The following is a 5,551-nucleotide window of genomic DNA, read 5'->3' as shown; positions in this document are numbered from 1 at the left end:
TCATCATTCAGTGGAACGGAAGGACCTATCGGTTTAACCCGATGGATAGAAAAGATGGAGACGGTGTTCAAAATCAGCGGTTGTGATGAAAAAGACATGACCAAGTATGCATCGTGCACTTTACAAGATAGTGCACTCACATGGTGGAAGAATTATGTGAAGGCGGTAGGAGGAGATGTAGCTTATGATACTCCATGGGAAGAATTCAAAGCAATGATAATCACCGAGTATTGTCCAAGGAATGAGGTTATTAAGTTAGAAGATGAGTTACGAAGTTTGAAGGTGGTTGGTACTGAAATCACCAACTACAACCAGCGATTCATGGAATTAGTTTTACTATGTCCTGAATTGGTTCCAACCGAAGCACGGAAGATTGAAATGTACAAAGGTGGTTTGCCCAAAAAGGTCAAGGCAAACGTTACGGCATCGAAACCTAAGACAATTCATGAAGCTATAACCATGGCGAACGAGCTAATGGATCAGGTCATTTTGGACAAGAAAGCATTCAATACTGAGGTGAAGGTATTGGGGAACAAGAAAAAGTGGAATGGAGGTTATGATCGAGGTAACCAACAACAACCTTATAAGAAACAAGAAACCACGAGAGGTGCGGGTAGCGGTTCAGGCTTTGGTTACAAAGGACAAAGTCCTTTATGCAACCGTTGTCACAAACATCATTTTGGTTACTGCAGTGTGTTGTGCACCAAATGCAATAGACAGGGACATCTTGCTGAAGATTGTAAGGCTCTCGTTACAAATGCAAATGGTAACAAGACTCCTGCCACCAACGCAAATAGAACTGCTTTGGCTAACATTACTTGTTTTGGGTGTGGAAAACAAGGTCACTATAAGAGTCAGTGCCCGAATCCAGAAAAGAATGGCGGACCTGCACGTGGAAGAGCGTTTGTTATTAATGCTAGAGAGGCACGAGAAGACCCGGAGCTTGTTACGGGTATGTTTACCATTAATAACTTATCAGCATCTATTTTATTTGATACTGGCGCCGATAGAAGTTACGTGTGTATAAATTTTTACACTAAATTGAATTGTTCATCATTACCTCTAGATGCTAAGTACTTGATTGAGTTAGCTAATGGTAAACTAATTAAAGCCGATAAAATTTGTCGTGATTGTGAAATAAATCTAGCCGGAGAAACATTTAAAATCGACTTAATACCCGTGGAATTAGGAGGTTTTGATGTAATAGTCGGCATGGACTGGATGTCCAAAATAGGAGCGGAAATTGTTTGTGCCAAGAAGGCAATTCGTATTCCTGGTAAGGATAAAATACCGGTGATGATTTATGGAGAGAAGGGTAATTCAAAGCTAAAACTCATTAGCTGTTTGAAAGCCAAGAAGTGTTTAGAAAAGGGATGTTACGCTATTTTAGCACATGTTAATAAAGTCGAAAAGAAAGAAAAGTGCATCAACGACGTGCCTGTGGCAAGAGATTTTCCTGAAGTTTTTCCGGAAGAATTGCCGGGATTACCTCCATTTAGATCGGTAGAATTTCAAATAGATTTAGTACCAGGAGCTGCACCAGTGGCTCGTGCTCCATATAGACTTGCACCGTCCGAGTTAAAAGAACTTCAAAGTCAGTTAAAAGAATTACTGGACCGTGGATTCATACGACCGAGTACTTCACCGTGGGGAGCTCCAATTTTGTTTGTTAAGAAGAAAGATGGATCTTTTAGGATGTGTATAGACTATCGTGAATTAAATAAGTTAACTATCAAGAATCGGTATCCACTACCGAGAATTGATGACTTATTTGATCAATTGCAAGGATCATGTGTTTATTCAAAAATCGACTTAAGATCGGGCTATCATCAACTACGCGTCAAAGAAGAGGACATTCCGAAAACTGCTTTTCGGACACGTTATGGTCATTACGAATTTTTGGTTATGCCGTTTGGATTGACGAATGCGCCAGCTGTATTCATGGACCTCATGAATCGAGTTTGTAGTCCGTATTTAGATAAGTTTGTTATCGTTTTCATTGATGATATTCTTATCTATTCCAAGAGTGAGCAAGAGCATGAAAAGCATTTAAGGTTGATACTGGAGTTGTTGAGAAAAGAACAACTTTATGCTAAATTTTCTAAGTGTGCTTTCTGGTTGAAAGAAGTGCAATTTCTTGGTCACGTTGTTAATAGCGAAGGAATTCAGGTTGATCCAGCAAAAACTGAAGCTATTGAAAAATGGGAGACTCCTAAGACACCAACGCAGATACGCCAATTTTTGGGATTAGCCGGTTATTATAGAAGGTTTATTCAAGATTTTTCCCGAATAGCTAAACCGTTGACAGCGTTAACGCAAAAAGGGAAGAAATATGAATGGACCTCGGAGCAGGAGAACGCATTTCAATTACTGAAGAAGAAGTTAACTACGGCGCCTATTTTATCGTTACCAGAAGGGAACAATGATTTTGAAATATATTGTGACGCTTCGCGACAAGGTTTTGGTTGTGTTCTTATGCAACGGAAGAAAGTTATTGCATTTGCATCCCGACAATTGAAGATTCACGAGCGAAATTATACGACGCATGATCTAGAATTGGGAGCAGTCGTGTTTGCATTGAAGATGTGGAGACACTACTTGTATGGGGTTAAATTCACTGTGTTTACTGATCATAAAAGCCTTCAACATATTTTTGATCAGAAACAATTGAACATGAGGCAACGTAGGTGGGTCGAGTTAATAAACGACTATGATTGTGAAATTCGTTATCATCCCGGAAAGGCGAACGTGGTGGCCGATGCTTTAAGCAGAAAGGAACGAGAACCAATTCGAGTGCGAGCAATGAATATAAAAATTCGCATGAATCTCAACTCACAAATCAAAGAAGTTCAACGAGAAGCACTTACTAAAGAAAATAAAGGAAATGAAATAATGAAAAAGTATGAGAAGCAACTCGTTATGCGGGAAGATGGAATTCGATATTTTGCAAATCGTATTTGGGTACCGAAGTTGGGTGGATTAAGGAAGTTGATATTGAACGAGGCACATAAGACAAGATATTCGATACATCCTGGAGTTGGAAAGATGTACCAAGATCTTAAGACGCATTATTGGTGGCCTAATTTGAAGACAGACGTTGCAACATATGTTGGGGAATGTTTAACTTGTTCCAAAGTCAAAGCAGAACACCAGAAGCCGTCAGGGTTACTTCAACAACCAGAAATTCCAGAATGGAAATGGGACGGTATTACCATGGATTTCATCACGAAGTTACCAAAGACTGCCTGGGGATACGACACCATTTGGGTGATTGTTGATCGTCTCACCAAGTCTGCACATTTCTTACCTATAAAGGAAACGGATAGAATGGAGAAACTATTACGATTGTATATAAAGGAAGTTGTTTCAAGGCATGGAATACCTATTTCCATTATATCCGATCGTGATAGTAGATTTACCTCAAAATTCTGGCAATCACTACAGGAGGCACTAGGAACTCGTTTGGATATGAGTACCGCATATCATCCACAAACCGATGGACAGAGTGAGAGAACGATTCAGACTCTCGAAGACATGCTCAGGGCATGTGTGATCGATTTTGGAAACGGATGGGATAAATATCTACCGTTAGCAGAATTCTCGTATAATAATAGTTATCATGCGAGCATTGGAGCTGCGCCATTTGAAGCATTGTACGGAAGGAAGTGTAGATCTCCTATCTGTTGGAATGAAGTAGGAGATCGACATTTAACTGGTCCCGAGATCATACACGAAACGACCGAGAAGATAGTACAAATCAAGGAGAGATTGAAAACAGCCCGTAGTCGCCAAAAGAGCTACGCCGATGTCCGAAGGAAACCATTAGAGTTTCAGGTCGGGGACATGGTTATGCTAAAGGTGTCACCTTGGAAAGGTGTGATACGTTTCGGCAAAAGGGGTAAACTAAACCCAAGCTACGTAGGCCCGTTCAAGATCATCGAACGCATTGGACCGGTAGCTTATCGACTCGAGTTACCGCAACAACTCGCCGGAGTACATAATACCTTTCACGTCTCAAACCTTAAGAAGTGTCTTGCAAAGGAAGACCTCACCATTCCTCTTGAAGAAATCCATGTCGACGAGAAACTACAATTCGTCGAAGAACCAATCGAAATCATGGACCGTGAAGTTAAACAGCTCAAACAGAGTAATATACCGATTGTTAAGGTTCGTTGGAATGCTAGAAGAGGTCCCGAGTTTACTTGGGAACGCGAGGATCAGATGAAAAGAAAGTATCCGCACTTGTTTCTCGATGACGCAAAATAGGTACAATTTTAAAATTTCGGGACGAAATTTATTTAACGGGGAGGTAATGTAACGACCCGCACTTTTTCGATCATACTATACTTATAAGATTAATATTTACATAAATTAAACCTTGCCAACATGATAAGCAATCCAAATTGTCGAGACTTGTATTTCCGAAAAGAGTTTTACACAACGTTTGACCGTCTAGTTTGACCGATGATATCACGAACTATACAATATATGATAATTATACGTTTGTGTATATAAATGTATATATACATATTTAACATGATTAATAAATGTTTTAATATCTCATTTTGTATTAATAACAACAAGTTATATGTGTACTTTGAAACTACTAACTTAAGTTTTCAAAACGATAACTATACGTAACGTTATTTGACATAAATACTTAAGACATATAATGTTTATACATATATTGTATAAGTAATGTATTTAATCACTTTTAAAGATTTAAATACATAAAACCATATAAGTGTATTCACAAAAGATAGCTATATTTGAATCCTCATTCCATTTTTCACAAAATTTCTATACGTATACCTAGAGTATTTGTACTCGTATCATACCAAGCTCCTATACGTATTTACTAATAGTAAATACACATCAAAATCACCACCTAACCAGCCATTATTCATGCCATGAGGGCTAGGTAATTGAATTTGGAAGCAATTAGGACTAGATACATAAAATTATAACTTGGAATTTTTGTCCATATACACCATGGAACACGTTTTTGGTGTATATATATACATGATCATTTTGCTTCATTTACTACTTCAATTTCCTAGCTAAAACACACACTCTTTCTTACTCTCTAAACTCCATAACAACCCAGCAAAATTCCATAAAGATCTAGCTTCAAAAACCATACTAAAACACCATAAGAAAACCATACAAAAACATTTCAAGAAAACCCTCCAAGAACACCAACTTACTTCCAATCTTTCATCCACTTCCAACACCCTTTTGATTCTAGCTTCTTACTTCTCTCTTACAGCAACTTCATCCAAGGAACTTGAGGTAGAATCTATGTTCATAACCTTATTCGATTCATATATATATAGCTATCATATTTTGTGGTATACAAGTTTAACAACAAGAACATAGTTTGAATGTTTTCAAACTTGTTTGCAAACTAAATAGATCCTTCTAACTTAACTTTTAAAATACTTCAAGACCTGTAATATAACTTATGTATATGCTAATTTAACAAGGTAAAACTTGGTTTTTCAAAGTATAAGTATTTTTAGAAAAATGGTCATTAAATGATTTTGTTGTA

The sequence above is a fragment of the Rutidosis leptorrhynchoides genome, chromosome 1, assembly GCF_046630445.1.
Source record: "Rutidosis leptorrhynchoides isolate AG116_Rl617_1_P2 chromosome 1, CSIRO_AGI_Rlap_v1, whole genome shotgun sequence".
In the NCBI taxonomy this organism is placed as follows: Eukaryota; Viridiplantae; Streptophyta; class Magnoliopsida; order Asterales; family Asteraceae; genus Rutidosis; species Rutidosis leptorrhynchoides.
Note: the sequence above shows the minus strand (reverse complement) of the source record.